The sequence below is a fragment of the Chelonia mydas genome, chromosome 3 (assembly GCF_015237465.2).
Source record: "Chelonia mydas isolate rCheMyd1 chromosome 3, rCheMyd1.pri.v2, whole genome shotgun sequence".
In the NCBI taxonomy this organism is placed as follows: Eukaryota; Metazoa; Chordata; order Testudines; family Cheloniidae; genus Chelonia; species Chelonia mydas.
The window spans coordinates 14,015,103-14,038,460 of NC_057851.1; positions in this window are offsets into that span (position 1 = coordinate 14,015,103).

Here is a 23,358-nt window from a genome sequence, read left to right on the forward strand (position 1 = left end):
GGAACCACCGCACAGCATCTCCGTGCCCTCCTGGCCAGCAGTTGTTGTTAGTCCACAGCAAACTGGAATCAGTTTTCATCATATCATAGAATCATAGAATATCAGGGTTGGAAGGGACCTCAGGAGGTCATCTAGTCCAACCCCCTGCTCAAAGCAGGACCAATCCCCAATTAAATCATCCCAGCCAGGGCTTTGTCAAGCCTGACCTTAAAAACTTCTAAGGAAGGAGATTCCACCACCTCCCTAGGTAATGCATTCCAGTGTTTCACCACCCTCCTAGTGAAAAAGTTTTTCCTAATATCCAACCTAAACCTCCCCCACTGCAACTTGAGACAATTACTCCTTGTTCTGTCATCTGCTACCACTGAGAACAGTCTAGAGCCATCCTCTTTGGAACCCCCTTTCAGGTAGTTGAAAGCAGCTATCAAATCCCCCCTCATTCTTCTCTTCCGTAGACTAAACATCCCCAGTTCCCTCAGCCTCTCCTCATAAGTCATGTGTTCCAGTCCCCTAATCATTTTTGTTGCCCTCTGCTGGACTCTTTCCAATTTTTCCACATCCTTCTTGTAGCGTGGGGCCCAAAACTGGACACAGTACTCCAGAGGAGGCCTCACCAGTGTCGAATAGAGGGGAATGATCTTGTCCCTCGATCTGCTGGCAATGCCCCTACGTACACATCCCAAAATGCCATTGGCCTTCTTGGCAACAAGGGCACACTCTTGACTCATATCCAGCTTCTCATCCACTGTAACCCCTAGGTTCTTTTCTGCAGAACTGCTGCCGAGCCATTCGGTCCCTAGTCTGTAGCGGTGCATGGGATTCTTCCGTCCTAAGTGCAGGACTCTACACTTGTCCTTGTTGAACCTCATCAAATTTCTTTTGGCCCAATCCTCCAATTTGTCTAGGTCCCTCTGTATCCTATCCCTACCCTCCAGGGTATCTACCTCTCCTCCTAGTTTAGTGTCATCTGCAAACTTGCTGAGGGTGCAATCCACACCATCCTCCAGATCATTTATGAAGATATTGAACAAAACGGCCCAGGACCGACCCTTGGGGCACTCCACTTGATACTGGCTGCCAACTAGACATGGAACCATTGATCACTACTTGTTGAGCCCGACAATCTAGCCAGCTTTCTATCCACCTTATAGTCCATTCATCCGGCCCATACTTCTTTAACTTGCTAGCAAGAATACTGTGGGAGACAGTGTCAAAAGCTTTGCTAAAGTCAAGGAACAACACGTCCACTGCTTTCCCTTCATCCACAGAACCAGTTATCTCGTCATAGAAGACAATTAGATTAGTCAGGCATGACTTGCCCTTGGTGAATCCATGCTGACTGTTCCTAATCACTTTCCTCTCCTCTAAGTGCTTCAGAATTGATTCCTTGAGGACCTGCTCCATGATTTTTCCAGGGACTGAGGTGAGGCTGACTGGCCTGTAGTTCCCAGGATCTTTCTTCTTCCCTTTTTTAAAGATGGGCACTACATTAGCCTTTTTCCAGTCGTCCAGGACCTCCCCCGATTGCCATGAGTTTTCAAAGATAATGGCCAATGGCTCTGCAATCACATCCGCCAACTCCTTTAGCACTCTCGGATGCAATGCATCCGGCTTGGACTTGTGCATCCATGGACTTGTGCACGTCCAGCTTTTCTAAATAGTCCCAAACCACTTCTTTCTCCACAGAGGGCTGGTCACCTCCTCCCCATGCTGTGCTGCCCAGTGCAGTAGTCTGGGAGCTGACCTTGTTCTTGAAGACAGAGGCAAAAAAAAGCATTGAGTACATTAGCTTTTTCCACATCCTCTGTCACTAGGTTGCCTCCCTCATTCAGTAAGGGGCCCACACTTTCCTTGACTTTCTTCTTGTGGGGGCAGTGGTAATGTGGACAGATGGAAGGGTTATTCAAAATGAACCAAATAGATCCTTCAGTTCACTCACCATTGTCCTTTGCAAACAAGCTGGACTCTAAATTAAGCACGCAAAGCCATGCTTGTGCATCCTCCAACAAAATGCTGGGAGTGGCCACCTCTCCGCACAGTAGAATAACCTTTTCAGATGTCTATTCTCACCTCAGTAGTTGCAGTTATGTCCAATATGCATTACAAGGAATAGCAAGCATGAAAAGGGGACGAATATTATTGTCACAGCAAAAAATCAATCGATGACATGAATGGAGGATTATTTACATTTATAGCAGGACCCCTTATCTCTTTAAACCACACACACACAAATAGGGAATTTACACATAAAAATATTTTTTGATTAGTGGTAGGAGTTGTTGGCATAGGGTCTGATACGCAACCCACTGTAGTTAATGGGTGCCGTTCCATTAGGCCCATAGACATTACAAAAATTGCTTGTTTTCTCTAGTCCTAACCCCACGGAGATGGAGTTATGCAGTCCTTCCTCCTGTCAGTGCAAGCTTTTGTTTTAGTGCTTTGTCCAGTAAAGCTTTGCATAAATCGTGCAATGGGGATTCTACCTCTTCACTTGGGAGACATTTCATAGAATCATAGAATATCAGGGTTGGAAGGGACCTCAGGAGGTCATCTAGTCCAACCCCCTGCTCAAAGCAGGACCAATCCCCAATTAAATCATCCCAGCCAGGGCTTTGTCAAGCCTGACCTTAAAAACGTCTAAGGAAGGAGATTCTACCACCTCCCTAGGTAACGCATTCCAGTATTTCACCACCCTCCTAGTGAAAAAGTTTTTCCTAATATGCAACCTAAACCTCCCCCACTGCAACTTGAGACCATTACTCCTTGTTCTGTCATCTGCTATCACTGAGAACAGTCGAGAGCCATCCTCTTTGGAACCCCCTTTCAGGTAGTTGAAAGCAGCTATCAAATCCCCCCTCATTCTTCTCTTCTGCAGACTAAACATCCCCAGTTCCCTCAGCCTCTCACATGATTTCCACACATCGTCGGATTATTTATTATTAATATAATAATAAAATAATAATAATTGTATTAATTATTATTATTAATAAAATAATAATACTTTCTAAGCATTTGTATTGTGGTAGCAGCTAAAGAACAACCATGTCAGGGTTCTATCGCATGAGCCATTGTACAAACATATAGTAAATGACATTCCCTGCCCAAAGTCTAACAGACAAGACCTAGCAGGTAGATGAGATGAACAACTGAGTTGGAGGTGGGAGGTGGAGGAGACAGGGTAATAAAAAAAAACAGAACGTGTGCAATTGTTAGCCAATCAGAAACAGCAATTACAGCCTACCAGATCTCACTGTTATGAATCTTGATCCTGGTAACCAGTAACTTTTTCTTTCATTTCACCCTCTCAGTGCTCGCTTGCTATATCATCCTAATAGCTTCAATGAACAAATAATTTTAGCAGTTCCCTTGAAACATATGTGATCATGACAGAGAACAGCTACGTGGAAAATTCCACCCTTCTTCTGGTTGATCAGTCACTTTGATGTTTTAACAGTGGGCAATCTCCATTGACAAAGTGAAAGTGAGTAGCTGATTGTCCTATTTGACAGATGAAGAAAAAGAAATTAAGTGATTTACCCAAGGACATCCAACAAGTCAGAACCAGAGCCATTAGGCAGGCTGGTGCTGATAATTTTCAGCTGACTCCTACTGGTTTCATTTGGCAACTCTCTAACTAAGCTTCACATATAGCCCCCATGACCATAACATGTGAGAGCCTCACAATGTATTTATTCTCACACCACCTCTGAAACGTAGCGAAGTGCTATGATTCCCATTTTACAGATGGGGAACTGAGGCACAGAGAGGCAAAGTGATTTGCCCAAGGTCACATAGAAAGTCTCCAGGGAAATGAACCTCAGTCTCCCTGATCCAAGGCAAATGCCCTAACTAGACACTTCTCTACAGGTCTGTACAAAGCTACTGGCTATTGAGGTGACTGCTCCTGCAGAAGAACCCAACACAGACCAGCTGGGAAAGTCTAATGGATCCTCCTGGAATTCTCACTGGATGGAGGAGCAGGAGCAGAGGGATTATGGGAGGTAGGGGACGCAGAGAGGCTGTAGGTTGGTCAGTAGGTGGCACACAATTGCGGCTGTATTCCAGCAGGGAGGAAGCAGAAAGTCAGACCTGGAAGAGGCAGGTTGGGTGGAAGGGCCGTGGGAGAGCTTTCAGCCACAGAAAGGGTTGCATCCTGTTGGCTCCACTGTTGCACTTTGATCAAAGGAGCTGTTCCCAGCACTCTGTGTTTGCAGTGAACTGGAATCAAAAGACCGGCTGGAATCTGAAAAAAAAAAATCAGCTTAGGACCAAATGTCAATGGGAAGGGGCACGGCAGGGAAGAAAGCGCATGCTCCATGGCAGTTGACAATGTCCCTGACACAAGGCCACGTGCCTACCCCGTTCAGATGAACATTCCTCACGACAATGAAGTCGGTTCTCTGTGCTTGCCTTTCCATCTCCTACCTTCTAGACCAAAGCTTCTGTGCATTAGGGTCCACAATTCAGCAGATGGGATGTGCTAAAAAATGTCAGTTCTAAGAGCCTGATCCAATGCCCATTAAAGCCAATGGAAAGACTACAGTGGATGCTAGATCTGTCCTTTGATGCTGATCTTGCTTTCTGCTGCACTGTTGGTTACTGAGTGACACACAGGAGCATGAGTCTAACAGAGCATGCCCTTGCAGTCACTCATTATAATTACCCTGATACATCTTTGTAATTCATATACATAGCAAAGATCTACCAACAATCTGAAGTAATTGTTTTATTTTCCAACCCAGGATGCTTCCCCGGGCATTTCCCTCACTTCCTCTTTGTCTGAGAGCATGCAATAGGCCATTTATAGAGATGCTGACTGTGATGGTGCTCAGGTAGTTGCAAATGTCTATTGAAGAGTGATGCTGTTGTCACTTTACTTGTTTCTCTTCCCCCAGAGAATAGGCTGTCAGTAGCAGGCCTTAGCAAATGATAAATGTGTAGTTGGACAAGCAGTTACCTGATTTCTGTGCCTACAACCCTGTCTGGGTGAATAAACAGATGCATGCACAGTTTGGTCGCATGCAGCTGAACATATAGCCTTTGCAAACTGATTGTCACTGGAGGGTGAAAAGAAAAGGAGTACTTGTGGCACCTTAGAGACTAACCAATTTATTTGAGCATAAGCTCAAATTTGAGCATCCGATGAAGTGAGCTGTAGCTCACGAAAGCTTATGCTCAAATAAATTGGTTAGTCTCTAAGGTGCCACAAGTACTCCTTTTCTTTTTGCGAATACAGACTAACACGGCTGCTACCCTGAAAACTGGAGGGTGACTTGTTCAAAGGGAAAAGAAAGCAGCGAAAGCAGAAAACATGGTCTGACACATTTTTAAACAATTTTTCAATATTATAAAATATGCCTGAGAATTCAGGGGTTCCAAACCTCAGGTAAGGAGAAGAAAGATGGGCTTGAGGTTCTGGACCGGAACTCAGGATATCTGGGTTCAATGTTCACCTCTGCTACAGATTTCCTTTGGGACGTGGGGCAGGTCACTCAATCTCTTTGAACTTCAGTTCCTCATCCATATGATTAGGCCCGGATCCTGCAAATATTTATTCACACTGGCTTCAGTGGATCTGCTCCCATACTAAAAGTTAAACACATGCATGGACTATAGGCTCTGCACAGCAGGGAGTCTCTGTGTTTTTTACAGTAGCCAGTACAATGTGGCCCTGATCTCAGTTGAGGCCTCTATGTGCTACTGTAATATGAATGATAAATGAAAGATTTGCAATACCTGGCCTTTGCTGCCTTCATTGTTGGCAAGAGAAATTGTGTTTGAAAGGCATTTTTACACACAAGTCAAACTGGGTTCCTGCTTAAATTGGAGGTAACCCATTTTAAAGAGAACTCGGGAAGGGTTAAAACCAGGAATATCCCATTTAAGAAGAAAGCCCCTCCCCCCAGGTAGGACCCTTTGCTACAGGACAGTTTCTAGTGTGGGCAATGGTGTTCTATAAATAAATAGATTATTGTAATGACATATCTTGATACATTATCTTTCACCCTTGAAGGAACCTAAGCCACTTGAGGTATACATATTACTTATGATCATAGCTTTTAGGGGCCCTAGTCATAGACCAGGATCCCATTGTCCTAGGTGTTGTATGAACACAAAACAAAAAGACAATCCCTGTTCCAAAGGGTTTATAATCTAAGTATACCACAAGAGACAGCACAGATATAGACAAATGGGGGAGCACTAGTAAACAATGAGATAATATTGGTCAGCATGATAGGCTGTGGTCCTAGCACACCAGCAGCTTAACTATTGTCAAGTCTTTTGTAGACATAAGAACATAAAACGTCCCTACTGGGTCAGACCAAAGGTCCATCTAGCCCAGTGTCCTGTCTTCCGACAGTGGCCAATGCCAGGTGTTTCAGAGGGAATGAACAGAACAGGTGATCATCCAGTGATCCAGCCTCTGTCGCCCATTCCCAGCTTCTGGCAAATAGAAGCTTGGGACACCATCCCTGCCCATCTCGGCTAAATAGCTATTGATGGACCTATCCTCCATGAACTTATCTTGTTCTTTTTTGAACCCTGTTATGATATGACTGTGTGTTGTATGAAGAAATACTTCCTTTTGTTTGTTTTAATGCTGCTGCTTTTGGTGACCTCTAGTTCTTGTGTTCTGAGAAGGAGTAAATGGCAAAGTAGAGTTTTGAGGAGAGATGAAAAAGGTGGGCAAGAAGATAGCTTTGTGGATTGTAATAGAGCCCTCAGAGGGCCAGATAGTCTAGTGGGTAGCATACCCAGAATCACTTCTCACCAGGAAGGTCTTGCAGTCCAGTTCCTCACCCAAGAAGGAATTTAGCTTCTCAGGTTGCAATGTCCTTCCCCACTTCTTTACTAAAAGAGGATTGATACTGGATTATGGTATATGCCCCTCCTAAAGCGTGGCAGTTTTTAGGGGAGCCCAGGCCCTCCCACTCCACCAGGCTCCAACCCAGGGCCCTAGGAGAGTGAACAGTGTCCAGCCCTTTGGCGAGCTCTCGTAGTTACTCTCCCTGGGTCACTTCCTACTGTCCATCTCCTCACTGGCTCCAAATCCAATAGAAGGTAACAAAAGAAAAATAAAAGACAACTAGATCTTCAGCCCCCACTAGGCTCAGCAGGCAGTTCTACTCCTCACAGAGAGGCTTCTTCGGCACCCTTGTCCAGGAGCCCTCAGGGTAGGTCTGTCTTCCTCCCCAGTCTCCCCCTTCTGAGATGGTCAAAGTCACAGGCTGGGAACAGGATCTCCGCAGTAGCATTCTGAATGGATCTGACAGGGCGAAACTGCATTTGTGAAGGCTAGGCTAGAGAGAAGGACATTGCCGTAATCAAGATGTGAGATGGGGAGAGATTGGATGAGAGTTTTAGCTAAGTGGATGGCTAGGAAGGGCCATATCTTAGAGATGTTATGCAGAAAGAATTGGCAAGGTTTATATATAGCCTGGATGTGAGGACCTAGAGAGAGCTCCAAGTTGAAGATGAAGCCAAGGTTATGGGCCTGAGGGACAGGCTGGGTAGTGGTGTCATCCACAGTGATTGAGGTAGGAGATAGCAGGGAGGGCTTGGAGCGGGAGAGAGATTGGGGCTCTATTTTCACCATGGTTAGGTTGAACTGATGGCTGGACATCCACAAGGAGATGTATCAATGTTACATTACAATGCTGGGACAGTATGATGTAGTAGGATGGTAAAGGCTATCTCAGGAGACTGTGAAGCAGGAGATTGGGAGCCCAATTCTCCCTCTGCAGAAGATGTTTCACTTCAGTGGGAGTTACCCACATCCTACAGTGAAAGAACAGGGGATATGAGTTCTACTTTTGATTCTGCCACCCAACTTGCTGTGGGACTTTGGCCAAATCCCAATGTCTCTATGCCTCAGTTTGGCTGTCTGTAACTTAGGGATAGAGAATAATATTTATGTACCCAATGAAGTGTTCTGAGAGCCTCCAACGAAAGGCACTCTGGGCTTGATCAATTAGCGTCTTTCCATTGACTCCAATGGAGTTGGAACAGGTTCTATAAAAGGGACAAGTATTGTTATTAGTAATAGTAATTCTTAGATGAGGGAAATTTTCTTGGCAACCACTGTTCTCCTGTTCTCAGGAATTTCTCTGAGGTTGGGAGAGGAACAGTTGTTTTCTAACAGGTATTCTGCCCTCTGCGTGTGTGTAAGAGCGTGAGAGAGAGTGTGAGCTAAGTCCACTTGCACAATAATTTTACAGGCTTGGAAAGGGTTATATAATTCACCAGGCAGTCCCCATCAGCAGCACTACTGGGAAGGCTGGGCCCAGTCGCCCACGCTATTACATAAATTGAACTCCATTGACTTCAATGGAGTTACACAGACATAAAATAGGTGTAAATGGAGCAAAGAATCAGACCCAGATGATACAATTACCATACAGCCAAACAATTGTCAGTTCAGCTATTAGCAAGTGGCTTGAGATGTATATTTGTTATTATTATTATTACTATGTGATGAACAGAAATCAACTCCTGTCACATTCTAGCCAACTCTAGTATTCCATTCAGACTCACTTTTACATACAGTTTCCAGTTTTGAACTGCACAAATCTAGAGAAAAATATCAGTTAATGGAGGAATTAAACAAACAAACAAACAAACAAACAAAAATCCCGTTCTAACCATCATGCCCTGGCAATGTGCAAGTTTTCCCACCCACTTAAGTTTTCCCACCTTCTCTGGGCATGAATAAAAGCACATGAGAACTGGTTCCAAAGCCCAGAGACAATGGCAATGTTAGTCTATTGGCAAGACAATTAACTTGTATGTAATAGCATCAAGAGTTTTCAACTGAGCAAACCACCAGCACTTGCATGGTTTTCAGTTACTGCCCGCCAGGGCAATTTTCAAAAGGGCTTCAAAACAACAGGATGAGCCTCAGTCAATTTAACTCATGTCGGAGGGATTTCTTTCTTTCCATGGGGGAACTGCAAACGCAGTCACAGTGACAATGAGCTGAGATTTCTAAGGTTTTCCTTAAAGGATGTAACAAATGTAGGAAAATGTGCAGGAGAACTCTCCATAAATCAGAACATGAAGGGACACATTGTGCGCTGCAGCAGCTCTGAACCTCCGACAAGATGTTTCTCGGGCAAGTTTTTTGGAATTTTGGTGGGCTCTGACCTGCAGTTTTCACTTCCAAAATAACTTGACTTTTCTAAAGTGGTAATTTCATTTTCATGATAATGCTAAACTCAAGCCACATGTGCTTTAATTTAAAGCAGGGCTCGGGCTGCGGCGCCTGCCAAGAAACAGTAGAGAAACATGCTTATTCTACTAGTTTGCTTGAGGCTCTCTGCATTTTTGAATGCCTCGGCAGAAATATAGTTTTTAAATAAGCCAATCCCAAAGAGAGAGTGGTGGGCTGTGGAGGAGTTATACATTTTTGCATAAAAGTTTTGTTGGCGTTCCATGCATTGACTGGTTAATTAAGAACCGATGAATTGGCACCAGAGGGACACATTATTTGATGACCTCGTTGGCTATCTAATTTGACAGCTAAGGTGCAGTCCAGACCCTTTCTCAGCCCTGAACTGGCACATTTGACTTCACCACAGCACAGACAATCATACTGGTTTAGCTATGCTAAACCAGCCCTGTTTTGAAACTTTGGTTGTCCAGCTCTTTCTACTAATTAACACCCCCATGAAATACAGAAGAGACAGACAGAAATGAAGAGACAGAAAAGAAGAGCTTTTCTCCCCTCCTTTGGAAAATGTAGGGCTCGGATTCTCAGTCAGTGAATGCTGTGAGGATCTGGCCCATTACATCAGTTAAAATGTCTTTCCGAACCACTTAGAATAATACTTTGTAATTGTGGCGCACTTTTCCAGCCAGAGTTCTCAGAGCAGATTACCGGGGTGGGTAAAGCTTATTAGTCCCCCTTTGCAAATGATGCAGCAGAGGCACAGATATGTTAGAATCACTATTTGCAGACTTGCTTTCCACTGGCTTCAATTGGACATGTGGGAGCTCTGCATCCTTCACAATCAGGTCACTTTTATTTACAGGGCCCAAGTGGGATTTAGATGCCTAATGTTAGGCATCAGTGACCTATTTTCACCAGCAGGGAATTTGGACCATTTCCACTGACTTGCATCCATTACATCAGTAGAGAATCTGGCCCATTTCCTAAATGATTTGCCCAAGGTTACACCGAATGTTAGTAATTAGAATTAGGAACAGAACCCAGCTTTCCTCACTTCCAGCACCATGTGCCATCCACTAGACCACAGCTGTCCAACTCTTTGTACCACTGTAGTGGCTAAGCAGTGCCCAAAGAGGAAGTCAGTTTCTGACACAGAGTTACAAGCCAAAGCCCCCGGAAGTCAATGGATTTTCAAAGTTATTCCCTTCCTCTGAGTACCTATTGGACACTCTGTTCACTTTAAGTGACCCGATTTCTGACTACGTGTACCGCTAGACATGCTCGTCTAGCTCGACTTTTCCCTCCTGCGTGTGAGACGTGTTAACACTTCCATCGATATTTCCTCCCCTGCTTGCTGCAGCATTGTTTCCAAATGGCCCCCATGCTTAATTACTCAGCCTTCTGCTCAGCATCACGATTCCAAGCTCCCTACAAAGTTCCTCTTATTGGTATCCTGCCATTTCCAACTAGGAGCTGTTCATTGCGTGCCAGCTTAGCAGTGCAGCAATGAATTTTCTGTTTCCATAGCGTCTGCCTATATCTGAGACTGTAAGTAGCATCAATGGGCTTTGCTCACGAGTCTTGAATTCCATTTGCTTCAGCAGAAAGGCCCTGACAGACTCCATGTGCCCAACGTCACCCTCGCCCCCTAGAAAAAAAGGCTGTTGCACTCAGGGTATGTTCTTGAAAATCCCTGAAATTATATCTCAATTTCCCCAAAGCAGTTTCAAACTGGAAGACAATAGAGAAGATGTTAAAAAAAGGATCTTTAATTTTTAGGCCGCCAGTTGCCTGCAAACCATTCTTCCCAGGCTGTGGACAGGGCGGTCTAGAGATCGGTTGTTTTACAGTGCCCTATCCCCAGGAAGAAGTATTTAGAAACTGAGCCACAAACGTCTCAAGACAGACATGATTCAATGATTTCCCAAAACAGGGATTTTAAATAAACGTTGCGTTGCATCTTTCTGTAATTTTTAATAAACCAGAAGTAAAACGTATGTACAGCTTGTTGGAAGGATGTGCAGGTAGTGAATTATCTATAAGAAATGTCACGGGGCTGATTGCTCAAAGCTCCCTTCTTCCCCTGAATTATCTGGCTGGCTAGGTATTAGATAGTTTGCACACATGCACACACAGGCACGCACACATGCAAACTCTGTTAAAAGAACATTATTATGGTTGAAAAGTCAAGCACTCAAAAGTTAGGCAATGCAAGAATTAAGGTTGCCTGTGCAGCCTTCCCCTTTGTGATTACGCATTATGATACAGTCTGTTATTTAATGATCACGTGATATTTTTTTCCCCCACAGGATCCCTGCCTCATTCATTCTGCTCTGGGGATGAATCAGGATTGTGTAGCCAAGGAGGCCATAAGACCCCCCCCCGGCCTCATTGCTTGCAGAAGTTGGAATGTGTGTAGTGGATGACGCAGGGCATTGCAAGAAGAGAAAGGATGGTCTCATGGTTAAGGTAGTTCAGTGTTGCCCTGGAGTACTGGATTCCATCCCTGCTTTCGCCACAGAGTTCCTGTGTGATGCTGGGCAGGTACCCAAGATGTTGTCTGTAGGACCCCTGGCTCATTTGTGGCAGAAATTGGACAATGCTCATTTAATGAGGCAGGGATCCTGTGGCAAAAATAGTATGTGATCATGTAATTAAAGACTGTATCATAATGTATATGCACAAAGGGGTCAAATTAAGGTACCACAGACAGTCTGGGCTCCAGTGAATGACACCAGAAATAGACTGTCATCCTCAACCAACCTGAGGGAGGGATGAGACACATTGCCACGGGGTTTCAGATATTTGCTGATAGCAGAGGAATGGTGAGACTCAGGAATCTTGGGTTCTGTTCTGGGATCTGCAGCAGAGAAAGTGGTAGTGGGCACAGAAGCTTCTCCCTTATCTCCTCCAACCTGTCCTTATCCCAGCCCCATTCTCCTTGCCTACAAAATCGAAGTCTCCACTCTTCAGGGTTCTCATCCCAGTCCCAATCTCTTTGCCCAGAAAGTCTCTGTATCACCCTTCCAAACTACCCATTGCATTCTCCCCTACAACTCCTCATCTAATGTGTCTAATCTCCTCCCTCAACCTGCCCTTCAAGAACTCTCCCCCGCCTATATTCCCTCTGCTCACTACCTCCTAATCTCCCTTCCCGAGCTCCTCAACCGATCTAAGTGTCCCCCACTGCCTCTTTGTTGCAGTCTCCTTGCACAGCCACTCCTAGGCTTCCACTAGCTTCTCATCTGATCTCAGCTTCCTCCCTCACCTACTGGCCCCCAGTCCCCACCCCCACCCACTCTCCCTGGCTTCTGGACTCAGTCTCTTTGCCCAGCCAGTCCCAGTCTCCTGCCCCTCACTCCCAGGCCCAGATTCTTTACCCAGCTTGTCTCAGTCTCCCTTTCACTCTCCACTCCCTGCCAACTGCTAGACCCAGCGTGTGTGAACTGCAAATTTGCAAAGTCTTATAACTTGACCAAGTCTGGGCAGATTTTCCCATGGATGGCAAAAGGCACATCCCTGACACAAAGGCCAGTGCCCTCCAAATTGCAAGTCTCTGCTCCATACCTTGGGAGCACTAGAGCAGTTCAACAAAAAGGTCACCCGAATTGTTTAACATGGGCAAAACAATGTATTTTTCTGTAGCCTAGTTCTTGGAATTGATGAAATACATACCTTTCCCCTAGCTGTACCTAAAATATCTTGTCACACCCTATGGAAGAAGATAGGTAGACCATCTATTGGATTAGTCAAATACACTTGATTTCTGCCCATCGGAACTGAAAAAAACTTGGTGCTAATGCTCAAATTAGAGAAAGCATGAGTTTCTCCAATGAATTATGAGAGCCAAGAAATACGTTTTTTCCATGGAGAACTATGGAAAGCTGACAATGAAAGGGCTGAGAAAAGCCGTTCCACTGTATTCAGATAATTACTTTCTACTTCCACCTCCCTGTTTCAAACACAAGATCCGTGATGACCCGGAAGGATTGGAGCCCCAGAGAAGGAAGCACGGATTTTAGTGAATGTAACACTTCCAGGTCAGACAAGATGATTTAGTGGTTCCCTCTGGCCTTAAAGCCCATGAATCGCTGTGCCCTCTCATCTGTGATCAGCCTTACCAGGGATCTCAGGCCACTTTAGGGATAGGTTAATTTAAAGTGGACTAAATACAATTAAAAGTAAACTTGTGCTAATCATGCACAATTTAGGCCATCCAAGAATCAGCTTCATGGGCATCTAAATTGCATCGTCCACTATGTAAAACTATAGCCCTATATGTCTAACAAATCTCTCCCTCTGAAACACTTGCAGGTTTAGCTCTGTGAATGTGAAATAATCCCTCTGTGGCTCTGCTCTACCTTGTGGGGAAACTCCTGTAGCTTTACTGTAAACATAATTATGCTGTGTGGAGCTTTCATTAATCTAACACAAAACCACAGGCTAACATGCATCAGGGTGTTTTTTCCCCCTTTCTGGAATCTGCCCTTACTTGCAGTTGCCGCATGGCACTTATTTGTATAGCATGAGCTTTTTGCAAACGTACCATCAAAAACTAAATCTCCCCTGGTCTTTACATTACGATAACTAAACAGAAGGTGTCTAAAAATAGGGAGTTCCAGGCAGGCCCTTTCCTTGTGCCATTACATTTCAGATTGGTGTACTTAAGCTGCTTGGCTCAGTGGGTATGCTATCCTGTGCAACTATTACTGGGCTTTTGTGTTAGCAGAAGTAGCAAACTATAGCACCAGGGTTAAAAATGCAGAGACTACAGTATGAAGTAAGTTCAGAGATGACTGGACAATCAAGGTAGTTTCCTTTGTCCCTCGGTCATGGGTTATTCCTCCATGATTGGGGGGGGGGGGGGGACCGCATATCATGCCACTGCTTAAAAAAATAGAAATCCTCTCACCTCATTCAGATTTTTTCCATCATTCTCTAACTTACTGAGCCAATTTCTGCCCAGCCACAAGACTGTGTCAGTTATTATTGTCTTACAATAGCCCCTAGAGGTCCCAACTGAGATCAAGGCATCATTGTGCTAGGTAGTATACAAACACATAGGAAGAACTTAGTGTAAATAGACAAGGTAAACATAAGGTGGGGAGGGGAAACAGGCACACAGAGGTATAGTATCTTGCCCAAGTTTACAAAGCAGGAAAGTGGCAGAGAGGAATAAAACTAAGTCTCCTGAGACCTAGTTGACTGCCCTACCCCCTGGATCATGCTGCCTGCCACTAGATCACACTGCCAGAGAGGCTTTGGTGCTCCATGTTTTGACTGATCGGAGCTAGTGCATCCGATGAAGTGAGCTGTAGCTCACGAAAGCTCATGCTCAAATAAATTGGTTAGTCTCTAAGGTGCCACAAGTACTCCTTTTCTTTTTGCATCCCTTTTATTGTAACCCTGAGAGGAGATATACAACAGTGTGGAATTCTCTGTGGATAATTGAGTAATTCTATTCCATTCTCTGTAAATTCTCATACTGTTCTCATCCTGGTCATATCTGAGCACCTTCCAGGAGCTCATTAAGCAATGTGACTACGCATGTATTCACAGATTCTAAGGGCAGAAGGGACCATTGTGATCATGGAGTCTGATGGCCTGCATATAACACAGGCCATAGAACTGCCCCAAAATAATTCCTAGAGCAGATCTGTGAAGCAAACCTGCAGCCAGACCAGGACTGCTCACTCAGGTACTATGACTCACCCCTACAACAGAGCCTGCAGAAACTCCGCCCTTAGGCATGCTGCAGCAGCCTATCTCCGAGCAGAGCACAGGTCAGCTGACCCCCAGGCTCAGGTACTTCACCAACCCTGCCAGAGCTGCAAGTTAGCTTGTGCAACATCACTACACAGCCAGGAACCCTCCTGCTTCATTGCATTGCAACAGATTCTCTAGGCTCCCAGCCTGCTCTTGACTTGGTTCCTGTTTCAATCCAAGTACTGTCTCAGCCTTGTCTAGGCTCTACTCCGACCTTGCTCTAGCCCTGTTACTGACCCACTCCAGCCCTGCATCCACCGCCTGATTCCCAGACCCTCAGACTGGCACCCAACAGGCTTTGAGCTTTGGCCTGCATCTAGACTCTGGCTATGATACTGACTTGGTTAGCCTATGGACTCTGACCTTGGTTATGACCCATGGCCTGTCCCCGGACCTCGGTTTCAGCACTGCCCTTGGAGAAAGTTCTATCTCCTGCACAGACAAGCTTTACTCTTAACTCTGTGGGTAGGTACTGTACTGTAGATAGGTACAGCATTCCTATACTTAGGCCTTTTCTCATTATTAATAAAACCACCATGTTTCTTGATGCCATCTTTAGCAGTATTGCCTCCCGGAAGTGACACAGACCTTTCATATACCACAAAAAAACATGGCTGGCAAGTAATTATGTAGGGATGTGCAGGTAGATCTGGATACCACATGTTTAATTATCTGCACATTGCTAAGCCTCTATCACAACTAAAACATCTAGCAAATTTAAAGGAATGCTGTCAAGAAGTTTAGGATCTACTTGTTCAAGAAAAATTACAGGACTTAATGGGGCAAATTCTGAATAACTTTCTTAGGGACAGAGTCTGCAACCCATAGTCAAATTGTGTAGTTTCTTACTTGGTGAGTAATGAGATTGCTATCCAACATAAGGGAGCGCAACAAAATCTTGTCCTTATTTTTTGTTGTTGCTTGCACTCTTTTCAGTAAGTGTTTTGCCTGTTGGATTTGGCTGAGTCTGAATGGACATGTTCCCATGAATTAAAAACCCCAGTTAAATGATCAGGAGAAGAATGGTTCAGTGGTGAGGACCCCAGCTTGGGAGACTGAGGTTCAATTCCCTGCTCCACCATACACTTCCTGTGTGAATTTGAGCACGTTGCTTAGTTTCTAGAACGATGCAGCTAGTTACACAACACCCCTGTGAAGTACTAAAAAAATATGTTCAAAGATTCTTAGGACATGTCTACGCTGCATCTGGGCGTGAACTTCCCCACACAGGTCCACAGGCACACTCGTGCTCTAAAACCTGCTGCGCTGATATTGCAGCTCAGGTTCTCAGGCCCAGCTCCCCAGGCTTCAAAGCCTGAGCTCGAGCCCAAGTTGCCAGGTCTACACAGCTACTTATAGAGCACTAGCGAGAGCCTGTGAATGCGGACTGGGAGGTTCAGTCCCAGATGCGGTGTAGATATGTCATTAGGTGCTCAGATATTATAACAGGCTCCATGTAAGTACCATAGATAAGAGTTGTGGTCTGTGTGCATGTTTAACTGTAGACATGGTCCTTACACATACTATCCTGAGCATTTCAGTGATCTGTTTCGTATCAATAAAATGTGTGTAGTGGTGGTATGAAGCAGGACATGACATCAGTGCTGGTTTTGCTGAGTGTATATGCCCCAACTTGGTCATGGTATCAAGACACATTCGTTGCATGAACCAGAATTTGGTCCCTTGCATATGATCTGGAGTTAGCAGCATAACTGAAATTCTTATTTTCATGAGGACTGATTGAATTTTTGAGTTACTGGTTCCTGTGCAAACAAAAAGAGATGTCATAGAAAATCCTGCCCTGAACATTTATGAAGACTGACTCCAGGAAACAGAGTGAATGCCAAGCACATTTTTTCTGCAGACCTTTTTGACTGGTTTCTTTTTAGTTTGGATGAAGGGCTGGTGGGTTATACATGGACTATATTTCAAAACTAATTAGCTCTGACTGTTCATTATGCATCATAAAAGGAAAATGTCTAATTTCTTCTTTATTATTCAGATTGCATATTTTCTTTATCAGATGGTTGAGAACAGTTCAGCTAGAAAGATTATGACAACTCGTCTCAGGAATAACAAAGAAAATCAATTTTTTCCATATTTGTAAAATTGCTTTCTACCCTACATAATTGGGTCAAAGGCACTTATCTTTGGCATAAGCACAGAACCATGATTTCCTGGCTCCCAGTCCTGTGTTCTACCCACAGAAACAATCTTCCTCTCACATATCTAATATATTCCTTCTTCATTTCAGTGGAACGCCCTGAGCTACAGGACATGTATTTAAATTCATATAGATCAATCTTAATTTATAATGATCTTTATTTAGTTTCAATTCTTCTTCCATGCTCCTTTTTAATCATATTCTCTAAAGACTAAATAATCCCAATTTTGGTCAACCCCTTTTACATGAGAGCCATTCTGTTGCATTTATCATTTTTATTATCCTAGGCTGTGCTCTCTCCAGTTTAAATAGATCTTTCTTCTAAGTCGCTATTTATGAGTCAATTTCAGTTTTATATATTAGTCAATAAATATCCTCAAATGACTCCTCACATTCTTATCCCAGCTAACTTAACTGAAAAGCCTATTCCTAGTCATACATGTCATGTTTCTAATCTCAGTACAATATTTGCCATAATACTATGTTGCATATTCCTGTTATCCAATTTAATGGCCTGATCTGACATCCATTGAAACTGGTGAGAGTTTGACGTCTATGGGCTTGTGTGGAGCTCTGTCCATACCAGAAGAGGTGGCTAACTGCTGCTAGGAAACCAGAAGCTGCTGCTGAGAGCCTGCTTGGGCTTTGATTGAGCAGGGAGCCTCAGAGATGGTTGGTGGCTTCACTGGAGCAAAGGCAGAGATTGTTGCCGTGCCTAGAGCTGACTGAGGTGGGGCTGAGGTGAAGGCAGTGTGAGTAACCACCACCCTTGTTTGGGAAAGTACTTGCAAGGGAAGGGGGACAGCAAAGAGACTCTAAGGGGTTGTTTGAGTCTCAGAAGAGGCAGAGTGGTCTTCCCAACAAACCAGAATTCAGGCTTGCTGACATTTGGTTAAAACAACTCCAATCTTCAGAGGGGGCGTGTAGCTTGTTGCCTTGGCTGGACTGATACACTAGACCAACAGAGTGCTGTCTCCATTTTCAAGATCTCCAAGCATGCCCACGCAAGCAAGTGTTTTGCACTCTGAAATCCAGAGGAGAGTACACTCAGGGGTGGGGTAAACAGTGACAGTGTAAATGCAAGTTAGATAAGTTTAATTTACTGTTGTACACTGTATTTGTTAATTGAGTTCTTGAACTGCCCCCCCTGCTCATTCAAATTAGTGGTGACAATTAATTTCAGTCTGTTATATAATGTTTTCTTAAACTGTTAAGTATAGGGGTGTTAATTCTAATATAAGTGTATATTGGGTGTGTATTGTTTTATTTTTGAGTTAGACCCATTGCATAGATTAGCTCAGGTTTATTCCTGGAGGCTCCCAAGTGAGTGTGTACAGAGCCCAGCCAGGTGGAGGCACTACCAATTTTAATGTCTTTTACAAATAAAAGGACTGCAGTAGAGGGGTGGTCAAAGGATTCCCATCTATCCAACATCACCACTGGGATACTCAGGGTCTCCTTTAATATCAACATCAGGCACCTGGGCACACAGGTAAGCGTTGCCTGCTCCCGAGTAATCCAGAGAGGAAAGGGGGAGGTTACATAAGGTGCTACTCATCATGAGTGGCAACATCTGGCCCTCTCTGTACACAGCATCTGGTCTTGCGCAAGAAACCACAGGCAAGATTATCTGGCTTGTTATGAACATTTCTAGTCCTCTAAATCTTCTTAAATGACCACTGTCCTATTGGTACTGGATAGTCTAGTCTGCACACACACAGCTTCTTGGCACTATGCCAAATCAGTCCAGCTGAGAGCCCTTTCTTTCCCTTCCCACTGGATATTGTGGGCCAAATTCTAATCTTAGTGTGAGTGACATAAACCAGGAGTGCCTCCTCTTTAATTAATGGATTGCAACTAGTGCAACTGAGATCAGAATATGGCTCCCAATGACTTGGTTAAGAAGCTTTCAACTCCTGTTTAAATAGTGAATGTATCAGTTAATAACACTAATTAATAACAAAAAAAAATCTATCTTATGCCATTGTTTCAAATAGCTAGTGTTTTGTGCAGCTCAGATCCACTGATGAACTGCATTATGTTACCAACTCTCTTTTCTCTCTAGTTTTCCATCTTAACTTGGCATCTGTATCTGAAGCAGATTTCTTGATTAATTAGGTCAGCGTTAAATGTTTCCTGAGCAAGTTCCTGCAAAAGTCACTCAGAAGCATGACACATGCAACGCCGCATGCTGTGTAGTACAATTATTGTTATTATTTGTATTACAGGAGTACTAAGAGTGTCAGCTGAGATCAGGGCTCCATTGTTCTAGCCATTGTACAAACACACAGTGAAAGAGAGTCCCTGGCCCTCATTTCTTCAAAGAAATTTCTTGTATTTCAAAGGCTGGGAGGAAGGATTACTATTGGAGCTTGCCAACAGGTTTAAAATGAAAGCATTTTAAATCTAGAAATGGCCTTTTTTCCACAAATGAAAAATGTGAGAAATTTTTTTGAACATTTTTCCTTTTTTGGAATTTTTTGACAGAAAAAAGTTAAATGACAAAAATTAGCCTGTTGGCCTTTCGGTGTTTCGTTTTAGGTCTTGTTCAGGTGCAGTCTGTGTCATCCTCGTCTTAACTCTCTTCTCTGTTTCAGGGTGTGTTCCTAGGCCATCCCACTTCTTCCTCCATTTCATTTTGTATGTGTGTGTCCTTTTCTTCTGCATGCTGAAGTTTTACAGAGCAGCCTTGCTAGGCCATTGCCCAGCTCTCCCACTTGATCTGGGCTTGGGATCAGCACCAGAAACATGAAACTCATTGGCATGGTGTAGTGGGCTTCTCACGGGTGCCAGCAAGCCTAGTGGGCAGGCCACAACTCAGTCTCCCAGAGTTTTGGGATGGCCTTACCGGGCAGTCTGAGGGCCTGACAGCTGAGTTACAATCTTCTTTTCTCTTCAGTTTGGGGCATGGCACCAGCACTCTGCTGCCCTCTCAGGAGAGGGTTGCTTACACAGTCTAAGCAATCAGCTGGGGCTTCTCAGCTAGCTTTCAGTGTCTAATTGCTCCTCCTTGTCAGGGAGAAGGGGTGGGGAAGGGAGCTAGGCCCCTGGCTTCCCAGTCAGATCTTACCCACAGTCCAGACCCTTCCCCTGTAGATTGCTCTGTCCCAGAAGCCATCTAAGTCTATGAATTTGTCTCTGTCACAAAGTGTATAATCTGATTTTAAAAAAGATGCAGCCAGTGATCATAATAAATCATAGGAGGAAAGGAGGGCCAGGCTATAATAGCAATCATATCATTCATTCAGACTTTTTATTGAAAAAGGCTCATTTTTTGTCTACAAAAGAATTTCTCAAATCAAAATATTTTGGTTTTGGAAACTGAAATTTTTCATTTTTGATCTGGAAAAAATTCCCATCATGTACCTAAGATTCCGAAACAGAATTGGCAATACAAACCCCAGTCCCTCATCTCACATACAATCCCTCATCCTCCCCCACCTAGAACACACACAGAAAAGAAGGAAGGTAGAATGACTGGTAACTGAATGTGCACAAAAGCAGGGAGGTTCAACAACCTCACACAGACACAGCAGCAGCATGAGCAGATTCACATGGCTATAATGTAGCCATGGTGTTGTGTAGAACAGACTTCCATCTTGAATGGTCTCTTGCAAGTTGTATTCCTTCATCGAGTCAATATGAGAGAATTTGGGCTTCTTAAATCCCTCAAAATTGCATCTTCCAACCTCATCCCGGTGCCAAATTCTGTTTGTGTTCGTATGATTCTTTGTTTCCAGGTTAAATGTTGCTGACAGTTAATACCTACTAATATTAGTGCTATCACCTAGCTCTTATATAGTGCTTTCATCTGTAGGTCTCAAAGTGCTTTACAGAGGAGGTCACTGCTGGGTACTATATCTTCCCAAATACTCTGAATATAGTAGTAAGATTTCCATCAGATCAGATCTCTGTACAATTTCCTTTTTTAAACAAAGGAAAGGAGAATTCACTTAGAAGTGAGAACTTTATGAAAAGCCATAACAAAGGGATAAATAGTAGAGGTGGGTAAGAGTCATTTGACCTCAAAAAGGTAACATATTATGGAGTTTCAGAATAAAAGTTAAGAACATAAGTAATTTTTAATAATGTTTAAGCCTAAATCTGATCCCAAATTCACGCAAGATTCAGGCACCTGGTGCAGGCAAATGATTCCAGAACCTCATTTAGGAGTGACTGCATCTGACACTCAGATTGTTCAGCACAACTTTTTCTTCTTTCCTACTTAGCAGTAAGTCAACATCCTTAGCTGAGCATGATCCCAATGAGTCCTCCGTACAAAATGCTTCCTTTGATAAGAACATAAGATCAGAAGAATGGCCATACTGGGTCAGAACAAAGGTCCATCCAGCCTGGTATTTTGTCTGCCGACAGTGGCCAATGCCAGGTGCCCCAGAGGGAGTGAACCTAACAGGTAATGATCAAGTGATCTCTCTCCTGCCATCCATCTCCACCCTCTGACAAACAGAGCCTAGGGACACCATTCCTTACCCATCCTGGCTAATAGCCATTAACGGACTTAATCGCCATGAATTTATCTAGTTCTCTTTTAAACCCTATTATAGTCCTAGCCTTCACAACCTCCTCAGGCAAGGAGTTCCACAGGTTGACTGTGCACTGTGTGAAGAAGAGCTTCCTTTTATTTGTTTTAAACCTGCTGCCCATTGATTTCATTTGGTGGCCCCTAGTTCTTATATTATGGGAACAAGTGAATAACTTTTCCTTATTCACTTTCTCCACACCACTCATGATTTTATAGACCTCTATCATACCCCCCCTTAGTCTCCTCTTTTCCAAGCTGAAAAGACCTAACCTCTTTAATCTTTCCTCATATGGGACCCATTCCAAACCCCTAATTATTTTAGTTGCCCTTCTCTGAACCTTTTCTAATGCAAGTATAGCTTTTTTGAGATGAGGAGACCACATCTGTACGCAGTATTCAAGATGTGGGCGTACCATGGATTTATATAAGGGCAATAAGATATTCTCCGTCTTATTCTCTATCCCTTTTTTAATTATTCCTAGCATCCTGTTTTCTTTTTTGACTGCCGCTGCACACTGCGTGGATGTCTTCAGAGAACTATCCATGATGACTCCAAGATCTCTTTCCTGATTAGTTGTAGCTAAATTAGCCCCCATCAGATTGTATGCATAGTTGGGGTTATTTTTTCCAGTGTGCATTACTTTACATTTATCCACATTAAATTTTATTTGCCATTTTGTTTCCCAGTCACTTAGTTTTGTGAGATCTTTTTGAAGTTCTTCACAGTCTGCTTTGGTCTTAACTATCTTGAGCAGTTTAGTATTCTCTGCAAACGTTGCCACCTCACTGTTTACCCCTTTCCCCAGATCATTTATGAATAAGTTGAATAGGATTGGTCTGAGGACTGACCCTTGGGAAACACCACTAGTTACCCATCTCCATTTTGAAAATTTACCATTTATTCCTACCCTTTGTTCCCTGTCTTTTAACCAGTTCTCAGTCCATGAAAGGATCTTCCCTCTTAGCCCATGACAACTTAATTTACTTAAGAGCCTTTGGTGAGAGACCTTGTCGAAGGCTTTCTGGAAATCTATGTACACTATGTCCACTGGATCCCCCTTCTCCACATGTTTGTTGAGCCCTTCAAAGAACTTCAAAGAATTCTAATAGATTAGTAAGACATGATTTCCCTTTACAGAACCCATGTTGACATTTGCCCAACAATTTATGTTCTTCTATGTGTCTGACAATTTTATTCTTTACAATTGTTTCAACTAATTTGCCCGGTACTGACGTTAGACTTATCAGTCTGTAATTGTTGGGATCACCTCTGGAGCCCTTTTTAAATATTGGGTCTAGAGGTGATATTATTACTTGCAGACAATGAGGAATAGTCTGTGCAAATAGAACTTCCAACTCCCTTTCAAACCCGGCTATGTGGAGCCTGGCTGCAACAGCCACCAATGAGGGGGAGTCCGTCTGAATCTTTGGCTGGACTGAGAACAGAACCATTCATTAGGGGACAGAGTGAAGCAAAATGCCTGAGACAGATGCAAATAATTCAGTTTAGCACCAAGTTCTAGACAAATGGTCAATGTAGCTCAGGAGAACACTAGGACTCCCAGTCCCTTCATCCTATATTTAATGTTTTTATGCACCCATGTGATTGGAGTTAACTCAGCCTTTGGCAGTAGTTTGCATTTAACCTGCTTGCATGTACTTTACTGATATTATTGCTCACTGCTCTGCTGGTCATAAATGGAAACTGGGTTTGAC